The sequence below is a fragment of the Columba livia genome, chromosome 2 (genome assembly GCF_036013475.1).
Source record: "Columba livia isolate bColLiv1 breed racing homer chromosome 2, bColLiv1.pat.W.v2, whole genome shotgun sequence".
In the NCBI taxonomy this organism is placed as follows: domain Eukaryota; kingdom Metazoa; phylum Chordata; class Aves; order Columbiformes; family Columbidae; genus Columba; species Columba livia.
The window spans coordinates 34,354,708-34,371,710 of NC_088603.1; positions in this window are offsets into that span (position 1 = coordinate 34,354,708).

Genomic DNA, 17,003 nt, shown 5'->3' on the forward strand with positions numbered 1-17,003 from the left:
CGGTGCTGCCTCTCTGTACGTGTGAGACCTCCCTGTGTATCTTCAAACACTTAAGCTTGTCAAGCACATTTGACAGAGATATTGAAATCTAAAAACTATTAAGTCCTTAAAAGTATTCTGAAAATAGGCAGCCATTTGAGAACTGCAGTTAATGCTTCACTGAGGTAAAAAGTGCACCGTTTCATATGAGACCTTAGAAAATCCAGATAGGGTCTCAACCTCAAGACACAGATCCATAGAAAATCAAGCTTCATTGATTTCTCTGCTCACAGAACCACTACAGAAATGTGTCAGAGAGATATACACATGTTTCTATAGCATATACACCCCTAGAGTGTCCACTCAGCTTTCAGATGAGCAAACTACTGCAATGTAACAGTAGGGGCTTTCTTGTATAATTATAATTTGCAAAAAAGAGATATTTGCATGTAGGCACACATATATATATGCAAGGTTGCCTTTTGGTTTAAGTACAGAGTCAGTATCTCTTGCTGCCTCCATGTGAACAGACCTCAGCCCCACATAGTCTCTCTGATGAAGAGAAAATACAAAACCACATGCCAAATATTTTGAGTTTTCAACACAAACCTGGACCCATGTTGACAAGCTTTTCCCAGGGAAAGTAACATCAGCAAAATATTTTCATTCCAGTTTCTTGAGAGGTTGGAAAAATCAACAAAAGAAGAGCATAAGATCAATTGCCAGAAATAATACCACAATTTTAAACATGAAACCATCTCACGACATCTTGCAAGTATTGAAATGCTGTAAAACCTTTTTTTTTTTTTTTCCATTTGGTTTGTTTGTGTTGTGTTCTGGTTTTGTTTTGTTTTAAATGTGCCTGATTTTTCACACTGAATAGGAGCACTGCAGCTGTTGAACAGAAACAGTAAGGCAGACGATTGGAAGAGAAAATCATGTCCGATCAAGGGTACAGAAGAAAGCCTCCACTGTATGAGGCATGATGTAGCTTTGCTCAGTGACTAGATAGGTTTCTCTGGTTTTGTTAAGAATAACATTTCTTCCTGGTAGAGGTAGTAAAACACAGCCAGAGTAGCACTAGCAGAGGTAATAAGGCTGTGGACAAATCCAGGTGGCTTTGTGATTTTCATTTGGGTGGTAGAGCAGGGAAGGCTCACCCCAGCAAGGCTGATGGCATTAGCCAAAGGCCAGGGAGAGATTCTGTCTTCCACATCTGCCAGTGTGGGAAGACCAAGTAACTGGCTTTTTAATGGATCCACACAAGGGCACTTTCAACTCTGTGTCCAGAGTTACAGCTTGACGAGCCCTCAGACCCTGCACCAACAGCCCTCCTGGGACTCCTGGCTGTTCAGTTGTCCTGTGGGACAGCTGTTCAAAGGGGCTGTTGGAAAAACGTGATCAAAGCAATCTTGTAATTATTTCTACAATGACCTATTCAAGGAAGTATGAGACAGCAGGGGCAGGAGTGGGGAAGGAGTGGTGGCTGACTGAAATGGCCCTCCCCATGCTGAGATAACCAGCACACCTGCAGAAAAGAAGAAACAGGCTGTGTCCTGTCTACCCCAATCTCTTCCCTCTTCAGCTTTCTCTAACTGCTTACGGACAACCCTGGAAACTTCTGAAAGCAAACAGGAGTCTGCAAATTTAAGAAATTGGAAAAGCAAACCAGTTTGCCATAAGACATAAACTGGTGGGCCCAGTTGAGACCATCCATAGAAGATTAGGGATGTTGGCTTGTACAGGAAGATGGATTTGAGTGGCAACCTCAGCTATAGAGGCTGAAAATGTTTATGATTTTTGATCCTGCTAGGTGTACTTCTATGTGAGAAGAGTTCTAGCTCTGGGGTGTTCATGCATTTAGCTGTCTGAAAAGTGTTTGGGTTACTTGGGAGCACTTAGAACTGTAAAACAAGACACCTGTGGTCCAGCCCCCTGACAAGCCACATCAGCAGCTTTGTAAAACCTGCTGGAGGAGAGTCACAGTAAATGCATAGCATTTTTCTGGGTTTATGCATGAAAAAGACATAAGATGAATTTTCCTTGCCCACAAGAAAAAGAAACTGTTCCTTCTCACTGGAGCCCTGGAAGAAGACATTTTTTGGTACTTTACTTGCAAGGCATTTCCATTGTTTTCTGAAACTTGGATACACTACCATTGTAAACAACGTTATATCTGTAACTGTAATGAAATAAAATAATAAAATCATATAAAGGCTAAGCTATTTCTAACAAAACACCAAACCAATCTAATTAACAAGTTGATATTAAACATATTAACTTACGGACAAGCAATTCCTAAACTATCTAATGATGTATTGAGCTAACAGCCCAAACAACAGCATGTATCAAGGAAATTTAAGACATTCTGCCAACTGGAGGACTTGGCTAAACTAATACATTTGAAGCTGAGACTAATTTTTGAATTAGAGCTTCAATAATGCTCTTATGGCAGCCTGCCTAGACTGTTGTGGTTAGACAATAGCAATTCTTCCATTTTTCTTCCAGTATTCTTATTCATTTGCAACACAATTCGTGAAAAACATAATTTGAAAACGAGCCCAGCATCCCACATTGCAATTAACAGTCAAACTTTTCAGATAATAATTAAGACATACGTTATTGTCCCAACCTTCTATGTGACTGCCTCGAAACAGTCATGTGTTTACAGCTAGACACTTATTTCTAAATGTTGTTCTCGGCAGTAATTCTAAACAAACAAACAAACAAAAACAACAAACAAAACAAAAGCACAAAAAAACCTCACCACACATGAAAGAAGGAAACAGAAAAATATTGAATCATATATTTGAGCTTCTGCTTCCCAATTCTTGCCAAACTGCTTTTGTCTCAGGGAGACTGACTCGCTGTTTAATTAAGATCTAGGTAGCTTTCTGGTAATAATAAACTAATGGACTAGTCAGCTACTCTTACTGGCTTACTGTGACTCAATTTCTAGAATTGTTTGATTCTTCTGACTTGTTAAAAAAGGAAAGAGTAAATACCTATCAGGAATCTTTCAAAGGTTCCAGTGTCTCACTTCCCATAGTTTCTCAACAAGCTAATAAGAGGCACCTGGGAAAAAGGAACGTAAGTGGCTGTGGAGGGCTGAAAAAAATTAGGATGAAATCTAGCAAGCAGCTCCGAGCTTATATTAGGCTTGTATTACAAACCAAGAACATCTTCCTATCAGCCTTCACTGAAGCTGCCAATCTGTAAGTGCTGATTACTGATTAAGTAATTCATGAAAAATTCTGTTTTGGCAAGTGAGAATGCTGTCTGAATGGGAAGTTATTAAAACTAAATGGGTCATGCGAAATCAGATAATTTATCCTGTGAGCTCCACTGGCAAAGCTGAGCCAACTTGGAGAATGGTTGAGAAATTCTTACACTGTTTGAGAACTTGGAAGCACACTGGATCTCATTAAAGACCAAATAAATGTATTTCAAAATGGAGAAAAATAGAACAGAACCAGTTCCTCGTATTGATTCTTCACCTTTGGATATTGTTTACCTACAGTGTTTCTACACATGAACGGATCATCCAGGCCCCCTTTTCTGTGAGAGGAGAGAAACAGGAGTTTGTGAGTTTGGATTCAGATATTGTGTTTTGGATGAATCATGTCTTACAAATGACATTTTATCTCCACTGACTATAAAGTGAATTAGGGCAACCAGCTCAAATCTAAGCAGCTGCACTGCAGACACCTAAATTTTGCACTGGGTTTTCATTCACACTTCCATAAAACGGGAGTAAAATGTAATTAAGTCAGGAGGGAACATTTACATTGTCCTTGGCAATTAAGATTGATCACATACAGTACAAGGAATTTTAAAAGTGGACTTTATAGGCCTGCTCTGCAGTCATCCAGTTCCTATCAAAAGCTGCATAGATTTTTGTTAAGAATAGAACTCATCTATATTGCTGGTTTGGGTTTTGTTTGGTTTTTTGTTTGTTTTGTTTTTCTTTGTAATGTCTGAAATCCACTACCACTAATTCTGTGTCACTGAGTGCTCCGTAATACAAATCCACATGCAAATAAATCTGTTATATCTAACAAAAGCTGTATTGATTTCATATACGTTGTACAGTACCTATGATTGGCATTTTATCAGTATATCAGCTGTTGGCTTGTTTATGCCAAAAAGAAAAAAAAAAGTTTGAATAAGTTCAGCCAAAGTTAACAAACCTCTCAGGTAAACATATACCATACGTGTCCTACATGATCATTGTCTTGAATATTGATTATATGTATTAATTAAATAAACAGGGTTTATCTTTTGTTACATCACAAGAAAAGTATGTATACTTGCCTACAAAACTATTTGGTAGGATTTGTAAGACAGATTCCCTGTCTGAAACTTTTGTCCTACCTAAGTTACAGAGAAAACACTAAGGGAAGCCATATACGAATATGACATTTGTTGTTTAATCTGTTCTCTGGAGGCTGTGTTTCTACGGATGAAAAACAGTGCTTACTCTGAGGACACTGCTTGGACTCACTGTGTTTTTCAGCTGGTAGGCACACCAGAGGAGAGGAGCAGTGAAAGAAAGGGAGTAAGATCACACATTTGCACACTGACACAAACTCCAGCATGCATAAAAGAAGTCATGGATATTTTGAAGACAGTGAAATAATTCAGATAGTCCATCCAGTTTCAACAACATTGTGGTGAGACTAATGAAGTAAAACTGCTAAATTCTTCCCTCTTTCTTCTTTAGGATTGTCACAGATAATCTCTGAGTAGCTAGTCATATGCTTCTTGCCAGCCCAGCTATCAAGATTATGGACATCACAACCATCATTTAATCAGGGCACCAGCCATAAGTCCAGAGCCTCTGACTTGGCCACGAAGATTCAACAACCACCAAAGTTTGCTAAAATGCAAATGTCAGAGGAAAATATGAGGGGCTTGTGGGGCATTATCACTGACACTGCCAATAATCAGCACATTGCTATCACATGGCTCTGTCTTCCTACCATCTACATACACCTCCCTAGCTTTCTAGCACCGCATGTGTTCTCCTGTCAGCAGCATGAAAAGTGAGTGCCAAGTGGCAGAAAATAAAAGCTGAGGCTGTCCTACACTCCCACAAAACCTTCTTGCCCACCTCCCTCCACTGATGCTGCCAAATCTCACCCCAAGCCTTGCTGTGATTCACAGATAATTTAATCAGTTTTGAACAGATAAATCTTGTGATCAAACAAGTTCCAGAAATGCAAGGACGCATTAAAGGACACCACCACATCCAGCAGTCCATCGAGGCTCCCAGTGCCCATTACCTTCAACCAGCATGAAGTTTTATGTGCTGAGGAGAGGACATGAACCAAGAACTTTGAATATAACAGTTGCTTTCCCTCCATCATGGTAATCAGGTTCCACTTCACAAAAATAGCTGACATGGAACCCATAGGAAAAGGCTCTCTTCTTCAAAGACGCAATTTGGCATGCAAAGTGTCCCAAGTGCCTGCTATGACTATAGTCAACCTGTCTCTGCTCTATTCCTGAGCAAGGTCACAAATAAAATAACCAAAGATGAAGCATAGCTTTGTATAACTGAAGCTTACTGTTTATATTCATATCCAGAACTTGGATGTGAAACCATTTTAGTAGATGAAAAATCCGCTCTAGTCAGTGACTAGACAGTAAACATCCTTCCTCTCACTGCTGGAACTGCCTGAAACATTTCAGCTCCTTTTCCTTCGGGATGGGGGGAAAAAAGGTGAGGTCCAGAGTAACAATCTGAAACAGATTGAGCTCCTTCTTCATCAGGGGACTCGAAAAGTGATTACAGAAAACTGCAGCTTTACCACAAACACAGCTCCTCCTCACCACCTACAAGCAATCACCAGATAGAGCAGTTGGAAAACCAGGATTTAAGTTCTAAGTTATTGCCTGGAAAGTCACTTGTATTGCCTTTCTCAAATTAAGACCTTGTATAACATCAAGTAAAATGAGGGTGATTAAACCCTGGCCAAGGTTGCCCAGAGAGGTGGGAGATGCCCCATCCCTGGAAACTTTCAAGGCCAGACTGGACAGGGCTCTGAGCAACCTGGTCTAGTTGAAGATGTCCCTGCTTAGTGCAGGAGGGGTGGACCAGATGACCTTTGAAGGTCCCTTCCAACCCAAACTATTCTATGATCATCTAACAGTCACTCCTGGCTGGCTAGGAAACTTCTCCCAGGCAGATTATAATCTGGTTTTAGTAAATCATGCTTTGATCATCCATCATCTGACTATAGTGTGTGGTATATGTTGGCAGGAAACTGCAACTCCTGTAAAATACTGCCAGGTGTCTTCCCAGAAATTCAGGCTATCACAAGAGTGCCAAACTTTGTTACCATAAGAAGCCATCCTGTTGTACACAGTTCTTTCCCGGGAGGAAGACGCAGTGAAGCACACCATGGACCTGACTCGAGTCTGCTCAGCACGTTACCAGAACATGCAATAGAGTTGCAGCCTAAGAACACCACACAAGCAGGGGGGAATATATATATTTACTAACATCCATGCTCAGCTAAAAGACTGCAAGTGATGACAAATTGAAATTACTTTTGAAATTGATTCCAGCACTTAATTATGCTCACCATTGAAACTTTGCTTTTTAGAAAGATATTTATACCAAGCATTTTAGTCATCTAGTTAAAATGTGATTCAGAACACATAAGCCTGAGAGCGCAATTTCCCTGCATGTCTAAAGGAAAAAATATGAATACTAGCACATAGCTCAAAGCACCTAAATAGATACGTATAATCAGACAGCCTAACTATCTTTGCCTTCATTAGTTTGAGATAATCTAAAGCCATGTTTCAGTTCAGGTTTGTCACCTTCACATAATTACTTTGGATATAGTGAGGAAACTTTGAAGCAGAGCAAATCTGTTTGTGGATGTAGTGAGAATCACAAGGCTGCAACACGCAATCAGCAGCACAGCTGGAACTTCAGCCCACAGTTCTGTACCTTGCTGGCTTGGGACAGGCTTAAGTATGTACTTACACACCACTCAGCAGGGCCTGTAGAAACAAATTTCAGCTGCTAGAACAATGGTTTTGTCTCTGGCACGCACCCATGCGAGGGATTCCAGCTCTCCGATTTCCTGAGTAGTGCTCATTTCCTGGAACATTTGGAAGCATCACAACCATCTTCCCTATTTCTCTGCCAACCTGTACTCCAGGGCAAAGGGTTCAAGTGGCTTTGTTAGACTGATTTTTACCAGAGTTTCTCTTTTATTTCTGAAAAGGTGTAAACAAATAACCCAGAGTGCTGGTTAGAAACAAATGATCCCCACCTATGCTTCATTTCTTGTCTACTGTCCCATGGCAAAACTTAGCCTTACAAAAGATTTGCCTCGTGTTCACCATCTACTAACTTCAGTGACTACACCTTCAGTCCCAAAACTCGGTCTGCATTACTCTCAGTAGCTGTTTTCCAGCATGTCCAATGCTGTACAACTTTGGGGCAACCCTGCAATGCTGCTCTCTTCTCATAGCAGTGCAACACTGGGTTGCACTGGTGTAGATAGGGGACCAGGAAGTCTTCAAAGGCTACTGAGACTCCCACATTGCTGTAAATGGCTGTGTCCCCGCATGCCCCAACCTTTGTCCTTCTCCTGTTTGGGGCTCAGAAGAAGGAAAAACAGACTGGACAGAATTATCTCAGGAGCAGAGCAAGCCCTCAAGGTCATCATGGGCAGACTACTTGCTTTTCCTCTTTACCAATGACAACATGACTTTTTCAGTTTCACATCCCAAAAAAAAATCAAAATTGGGAGCAGAACAACATGGGGCTGCCTTGGCTTTCTGAATGATTGAGCATGTGTTCTCTCTCTGCTCCCAGGTGGCGTAAAACACAATCACTGTCTTTTGTTGATGGTGTTTTGCTTTCTGAAAGATTGAATTCTACATCCTGGCTTTCAAAAACCCAGTTCACAGTGTTTCGCATTTGCTTGCTCTAGTGAATATAGGGGTGGTAGTAAAACGCCAGTGTGGGAGTCAGCGCAGGGTGACTGCTACAGTTTTTATACTCAGTCATGCAGAAGGCTTTGGTCAATAGTTTTCTAACCCCTTCATATACACTTTCCTGATGGAAATTCTTTACAGTCATTGTTTCCCTCACCTGAAGTTTTACAAATTAATCACCAACACACATCTGAGTCTCCTCATGCAACTTTAAAACAGCCCGTCCAGAAACTATTTCATATTCAAGAGACCCCAAAATGGTGAGAAGAGTTAAAATCTATAATTACCCCCCATTGTCAGGCATTTAGAAAAGCATGTTGTTCTACAGTGTCACCTTACCTTTGCTCTTGAGGCTGAAGTTTCCGAGAAAAGTGTGCAATGAACACACTGATTATGCACAGATGTACTCACACAACATAAGCACATTGAAAGTGTATTAAATTTAATTTACTCTTTCTTGGCTTTTTGTGGCATGCCCACTTTTGTAAACTCCCTATGTACATCTCTATACATGTTTGCAACAGTATTAAGAAAGTATCTTCTGCAGTGGTATCTCTAAATTATCGAGCAGTCAACCTGTAGCTGTCCCTATAAACCATGTACAGAATATAAAAAGGTGGGTTGTTTATATATATGCATCAACCTGGATTATGTCATTGGCATCAACTAATCTCCCTTATAAGCATTTTTTAAAAAGACTGCCCAGTGTAAAGCCTCATATTAAAAATTGTATGGATAGGTTAAAAACAGAGTTCCCGTGGCACAAGCAGTCCATCAGCTGAATCACAATAATTACATGTTATTGGCTTGCCCTAATTGCAAAGTAAAATGTGTTACGTTTAAACTACCATGAAGGTGTCTGCAGCCTCAGTCAATAGGATGCAATGTCACTTTTACAATGTACAGTCCACACCATGTCTTAGGACAGGCTAAGACATCAGGCTAAGACATGTGAGATGGTCACATAAGAACTGTCACGTTTGTACAGGTTGGAAGCTCCTGCTATTACATGCCAGGCAATAAAGAGCCAGAAGGGACATTAATTATTATCAGATTATGGTACAGAAAAAAGCAGGGATCAAGAACCTCCCACCAATGATGCTTCGAGCAATGACAATCAGATATCTCCATTACTTCAGGCTGGTCAAAACAGTGAAATCTCAACATGTGAATCTTGGAAGCATGTGGTCAACCTCAGATCTCCACAGTTTCAGAAAGTTAAAGCTACATGAAGCAGAAAACTGACATTTCAAAAGCTCCCATGAAATACTGTTTTTTAAACTTTGGGTTCACAGTATAAAATTATTTCATTTTGACTAGACAACCTGTTTATCAAACAGATATGCTGTGATTTTCTATTATAACAACACAGATACTGTTCCTAGCATCCTTTAATATAATCCAAAATAATACTTACTCATGTAGTGAAGAAGGTTATTTGATACTATTGAAAAATCTGCCTAACATTGATAAAACAAGGGAAGTCAGGTGATTCTTTTCAACCTGTTCGAAAGTTTTAGCAAAATCCAAAGGCTTTTGTGAAAGGAGATTTAAACAAGAAAAATAAGCTCCTATTAGTCTTTGAGAAGCACACCTACTTTCCAAAAAGAGTCTCAAAATGGGAAGAAGGCTGAATAATCAGAATTTTGTTTTATTCAGACAGCTGGTTAAATTCTGCAAGTCCTGAATATTCTGCTCCAAGTTATCTCCATCACAGGAGAGAAAAACAGTAGCAGAATTTGTGCATAGTTCAGAAATAACTGATACAAAATGGATGAAAATCTGGACCACTGAGTTCAAAAGAAAACATTCAACAGCCAGTAAAATTAGCATCTAGTTATGAATGGTGACACTAATGCTGGCACTGTTAAACACCCTCATCTGCAGCCTGGATGGTAGGATGGAGTACACCCTCAGCAAACACACAGATTAAACCAATATAGTCAGCATGTGGAAGGAAACGGTTCTTCTGCTTGGTGTTTGTGAAGCCACTGTGCCCAGTTTTACATCCCACAGAACAGAAGTGAGATCAAAAACCAGAATTTGCTCAGCGGAGGGCCACTGAGATGGCAGGGGCTGGAGCACTTGCCCAGTGAGGCCAGGCTGAGGCAACTGGGCTTATTCAACCTGGTAGAGAGATGGCTTCAAGGGTGACCTAGCAGCAGTCTGCCAGGGCATTTGGGGAGCTACAGAGAAGATGGAGCCAGCCTCTTTTCAGAGTTACACAGTGAAGGAATGAGTGGCAACAATACAAGTTTCATCAAGAGAAATTCTGAGTGGGTGGAAAAAAATTCACTGTGCAGGTGGTTAAGCAATGGAAGAGGTTGTCTTGAAAAAAAGTCTGGTCTCTACAGAGGTGCTCAAAATTAACTACACAAGACTCTGAGCAACCTGATGTAACTTTGAACCTGGCCCTGCTCTGTGCAAAGGCTGGGACCACATGACCTCCAGAAAACCCTTTCAACTTTCAACCTAATTTTTTTTTGTTATCCTGTGGATCTTTTGATCTGTAAAATAAAACTAAATTCTACTTTAAAGTGCTTTATATGAGTTTGTAAAAAAAGGAAAGTGATTCCCTTAGAATGTAACCTTCTAATTCATACAGTCAGGTAAAATGAAATTGTTTACAACTGAATGCAGAAGTACTACACAAGCCTTTAATCACACAAATGACAACTATTGCTTACCTTCTCTACAGGTTCATAAGCTGCACTCGTCAACATAATATCTGATCAGTTTCTTGTAGTGCTCTAAGCAACGTGACTAACATCTGGCATGTAGTTTATTTCATGGTTACCGGCATTCTCTTCTATCTGTTTAGATCTTGACTCCTTTTGTTAGGGACATTCACATAAACAGGATGTTTCTCTTTCTGCCTGTACTGATATCATACTGATGTGAGTTCTCCTGCAATAGCCATTTTTAGCAAGGTAACATTAAAGGCTGTGATTACCAGCAAACAAAATCAAACCTGCATTCAAAATGACAAAATAAAATGGAATCTTGTCCGGATTCTGCTAGAAAAACTGCTCTCTGTCTCCACTTTATCTGATAGCCGCAAATGTAATTTGCACAGCTGTTCTTCAGGGACTTACACAAAGGCTTCAGGCTCTGGGAAGACCTAACCTTTGTTTCTTTCTGGGCTGATTCTATCTCATTTTTATAAGGTCATAAATCAAGGCTAGAGAGAGAGAAAATATATTTGGGCTTTTGAATGCAAAATGAAGGAGAAAAAAAGCAGTCATTTAAAGCAAAGTACTCCCCTCACCCCTTTTTCTTCCCAAGTGCAAGCTCCCTGCTGTACAAATCAAAAGTATGCACCAAGACAGTGCCTAAATCTTTTATGAAATAGGCCCTTCACTTGCACTTCAGTGGATCTTGCTGTGCATTAAAATTTCTTTTAATGGCAGAAGGAAATAATTCTGCAGTTAGGGCACAGTGCTCCCTGCTGCACCTGGTATTTGGGCTGGATATGAGGCAGATGAACTACGGAAGGGAAAGAGAATTTATATTGGTGCCTTTATTCCATCTCTCCATGGACCATGAGACCTGAAGGTCTCTACAGTCCTGTAAGGGTAGAAAACGTGTAGCTGTTGAGAACCATAAGGCCCTTATACATAGTCCCTCCATAGTTCTTATGCCCACGCTCTGTCACCTGACCAACAATATTCCCTATCCTGCAGCAGGCATGTGGTAGCATGGGGGATAGTTAAGCAATCCAAATCTCAAGCCAAGGTGGGAAGTAAACCAGCAAGGGTGGCCAAGTTAAACATTGCCAGGTTGCCCAGGGACCAAGCTACATACCAGCACTCTCCCACAGAGAGCACGTGGAAACACCTCTGGGAAGATAAGACTGTCTTCTTCAGGTGAATGCCTCTTGGCCTTCCCTTGGCTCTCTGATGTACTCATCTCATGGCTTGAGAACACACAGATTTTCACAAGAGCATTCACCGATGTGCAAAAATTTGCCCAGCCATGGAGAGTTGAAGCCATGGAGAGTCCCAGCTCCAGGGACGCGGGGGCTGCAAAAGGCCTGCCAAAGGGAGCATGGCACTGCACCAACATTGCTCTCTCCACACCTTTCTCATAAGGGCCACCCACCCATGTTGGGACCTGCATCCAAGAACCAGGCTGCCATTATGGTTAGGGTTAGCCTTCTGAGGTCCACAAAACCTGATGTCAGGCATGCCCCTTTCTTACTCAGCTCTCTTGCTTCTCCCCAGCCACTTTGTGTCCTGCACAAGTCCTCGCAACGAACGATGAGGCAGAGGATATACGAGTACTACCTTGTTTTCTCAAATCCTCCCTCTTGCACAAAATCCTCTGTACCATAGGAGTCATCTCTGCAGTTCCTCACTCTTGTACAGATATCTGAGGGTTGAAAGAATTGCTTCATTCTTTTCTTAAATTGTTGACATTCATACAGCCCAGGCAAGGCTATCTCAGATCAATGCAGCTCACAAGGGTGCGTGCTCACAGAAGTATTAGCACCAGCCTTCAAAGAAACCCCCTCAAGCCCAAAACAACAAAAAAAGAGGCTTCAAAGGATATGTTCTACCCCCTCCATGACACAACGTCCCATGCTCGCTGCAAAGAATAGCAACAGAAAAAATCTACCCTAACAAGATTCAAGGAAGACACTGAGGTAAATTCAACTGGATTCCCTAAGGAAGCACAGACTTCTCCAACATGGAAGAGATTTTTTTTTCTAAATGGTAGGTATGTTTAATAATACAAAAGCTGTAGCACCATCATCCAAATATTTGTTTTTATGTCTGTGCAGGCAAGCCTGGCTCTGTTCAGTCAGATCTTGCTTTACTACACACTTCCAGGGTGGAATCCTTCCCTACATGTTTTTGAGTTTTATAAATACTCATGTTACCTCTAATACACCCTTCATTGTATATTTAGGTATACACTCCACTTATAGGCTCATGGATAGAGCAGGGAAAAGCCCTCATTCCTTATGCTTTAACCTAACACATTTTAGTGTCTCAGTTGTTGCTTTGTTTTTACCTGGCATCAGATATGAGATATAGATTGCACTTAAAATAATTTTTCATCGTTGCTTCTTTGCAGCTCCCAGTGAGTTTATTAAAACTGAAAAGATAATACCTCATATTCTTTTATGTCTGCTATTTTTCCTCTTCCAGTTCCTTTTGTCTGAAACAGAAGTCATTGAACCTAATCAGGTTTTTAAAAATACAAATTTAAGGAAAAAATGCACTAGATGTTTGGTTTGTTGTGGTGGGGAGGAGAATTAGATGTACAGCTAGGATAAAAATATTTTCAACATCATGTTGTAGTATGGTACATTTCTGTTTGTGCTGTTTTTGTACATTCTGTATCCTGTTTTACTTCAGCCTGTGTCTCTGTGTTCAGAAGTAAATGGTAAAGTGTATCAGTACTGGATGTTCTTGTGAAGGCTTGTACTGGTGTACAGAGCTAAGATCAAAGTTCACTCATGCTTTCTAGGTGCTACTGAAAGGAAGTATTTGTTTTGCTACTGATGATTGTAGAAGTTTGTAATGAGAGAAAAGATGTTTTCTCTCTCGGTCTATGTTTATTTGGAATATTACAATAAGACACAAGAAAAGCCATTAGAAATGGCACTGAATACCTTGAATTACAGTTTGTTTTAACCTGTCCACATAGTTACTTGCTACTGCCCAGTCACTGAAATCTCATTTCCTTCTCTGAAAATTACCAACAGATAGCCACCACATAATTTTGGGAAGCTACGTGCCACATAGCTGCTTCCCGCAGTCATCCTCCATTCTCATCTTTTCATGCTAATTTACCCCAAACTCTGACTGCACAGTTGAGCAATGACTACCATACATATAGACAGATAGGTGGATATCTTCCCCATAGATCTTTTGATTTTCCTATCTACCAGATTAAGGGCTCACAATCTGGAATGTCCTGTCCTATAAGCTTGTTCTGTAGATTATCTTCCTGTTACAACTTAAAAAGACAAGAAAAGGGTATCTTTTAATCTACAATGACTGGCAGATGGTTATTACCTAGTATTTTACTTTTCTTCAGTGTAGTTTATCAACGCTGCATCAATGTCATTCCCTCTTTAACATTAGAAGACTTGAGTTTGCACAGTGTTTTTCTTTTTTCCATAAATCGCATTTCATTGTCTCTGCAATCATTGTCTATTATCTTTTTCACATAATTACTGCTTTATTAAGCAAAGGATTTAGAAATTTCCTCCCAAAACCTTTACACTGAGTGCTTTTCAAAAATTAAATTCCTACAGAACAATTTCCCTCCCTTCTCTTCCTTCCATCGCTAGAGGAATTTTAATTAGCAGGGCTGGTTTTCTTCTTTTTTTCTCTCCTATCTTTTTCTCCCAAATCTGCATGTGACAGTTAGACACTATTCTGGTGTAGGCAGCATAAGAACCGGAATAGAAGAAAATATTAGAACAACACAATAAGAGAGAGTACATTGCCTGTCTTAGTGAAGGCACACATGAGAAAAAGTGGTGGTGGGAAAGGCATTTGAGAGAAAAAGTGAAGAAATGGAAGAGAATTTCACAGTTTAGTTTGGACACAGTCCTGTAAATATCTGCTGCTGAGGCCATACTCTGTGGACCTGACTGTATAATTTCAGACAGCACAGGATCACACTAGAAGGAAACAGCAGAACTGAGCCAATACTGATACTGTGTCAAGAAAACCATGGGAGAAGGTTCATGCATTCAAAATTATTGTTTCATTTCATGTTGGCAGCTGAATATTGCAGCATTGGCATTCATAGACTTTTGCTGATGCTCTAACTGGCTGCTCAGCTTTAATTATGGGCAGATATGGCAGAAACATGCATGAGAAATGAAACCTTGGTTGCAGGGGTGCTTGGAAAGCAACTGTTCCAGCAGCAATCACTAGCAAGTGACAGCCACCACTAGGAAAATGACATCTTTCCAAAGACCCTGGAGCCAAGAAGCCAGTAGGATACCTTGCAATAGGAACATGGGCACAGGGAAACATGAGCTTTTCCTCCACACTACTTATTCCTGGTGGACAATAAAACATTGCTTTGAGAGGAAGATCTTTGAGAGGGAAATGAGATAGCTCAAATTCAAAGGTGCACTGAACCAAACCACCAACCTCAGCATTGACACTTGATGCATACACAGGTATGCACTGGCTTGCACAACAGCTTTCTCATTTTGTGTGTATGGCTTTTACTATTTCCCTTTGCATACAAAATGTAAATAGCCACCATGCCAGTTAGTGTTTACTACAGATTTTGACAAACTGAATCATGGCAAACACAGATACAACTCTTCCGAAAAATCAGAACTTGACCCTCTAAGAAAATTTCCTGGCCATTTCTGTGGCATCCTGCAGGCTCTGCTGGAGGGATGAGGAGAGGTAGATTCACAGTGTCACAGAGCTTATCACATTGGTATGAGTTCAGTCAATGCCTAAAGGAACATTACTAGGAGAATGTTTTACAAATACATATTGTAGGGGTGTACTGCAATGTACACATGCACTATGTACTCACAGTAAGTAATGCGGTGGGCTTTCTTTGACAGATGTACAACACTGCCATCAAAAACCAGCTCATTTCAGCATGGTCTGGATGTTGCAAATAAATATCTCATCTCACCTCAAACATTTGACATACTGCCAATCTTGAGCAGGCATTACCATCCTTAGTGCCATATTTCTAAAACAAGGTTTTGAAAGCATATTGCCAAGGCTCACAGTTCATAGAATCACAGAATCACCATGGCTGGAAGGGACCTTGGGAGGCATCTAGGCAACCTCCTGTAGGGGTTTCTGATGACTTTACCCAGTCAAGTCTTCAAAACATCCAGTGACAGAGATTCCACAGCTTCTCTGGGCAGCCTCTTTAGTTACAACTGGTTTTGGTTTTCTCCTAAACAAACAACCAACCAACAACAAACCAACACCACTTTAAAAAGACCTTCCCATTCTGGGCAAGAGAAAACATTTTTTTTTTCTCCTCACTTGCTGAAATGGTTTCAATAGATCTGACAAGTGTCAACCAGTCCAGAGGAAATTCCAGCAGTAGTTACATAAATGCCTGAAAACAGGCGTGTTTATAGAGAGAATGTTGATATTGAGCCACAGCTGTGTCACTACAGGTATTGCTAGACTTAAAAGAGATAGCACTGCAATAGTAACCCTCATCTGAATGACCCCAGGTCAGTTCTAGTTGGATGAGATGTACATTTAAATGTCTTCATATCAAAGAAAAGGGAGAAATAATTACACCTATGTCTGTCACTTTCATTTTTAAATCAATTCATTCATTGTGTTTGTCTCTAATCAAAATACTACCTCAAAAAAACTTTGTACCAGATATATTTTTTTTATAGCAGGCAGAACAATCCCTTCCTCCTGTTGTGAAGGAACAGATCGTTCAAGACAGGAGCATGGGCTGTGCTGAAAGCAGTTAAAATTACAGCCAGTTCCTAAAATAGATGTCAAAAGCCCAGCAGGCTCCTCTTCCCTCCATGACTGCCCACATAATGGGAACTGTTCCACTGTCATTACGCTCATTAGACAGTTCTTCTCCCACCTGCCCAGGCCCAAGAAAGAGACCCTGCCTTCTGACCTCATGCTTAGTCCTGCCCACACTTTCTCTGGTCCCCAAAACTGGCTGGGTATAGCTCGAGAATTTATCTTTGGAAAGTGTCCACAAAATCATGTAGTTAATTTACATAGAAGTAAAGACTAAAATTGGTATCTGTCTGCTTTTTTATTTCCAGACCATATACGTTGAGGAGAAACTAAGCCATGCATCAGATTCTAAGTCACCAGTGTGTGAGCACAGAGCTGATGGAATGGAGATTTCCATGTTCAGCAAATTGCATGTGAAATAGCCCCATGCACTCATCCAGGGTGGTGATAAACAGGGAAGCTCTCCTCATCCTTCTGTGGGCACAACTTGTGTTGTCACAGTCTTCAGGCCCCACAAAACCATTTCCCCCTCCCCACATGCAGTATTGCAGCCATGCCTCTTATCCAAGGACCTTTGGCCTCTGGGGATATTTTGCAACACCCAAGGGCTCA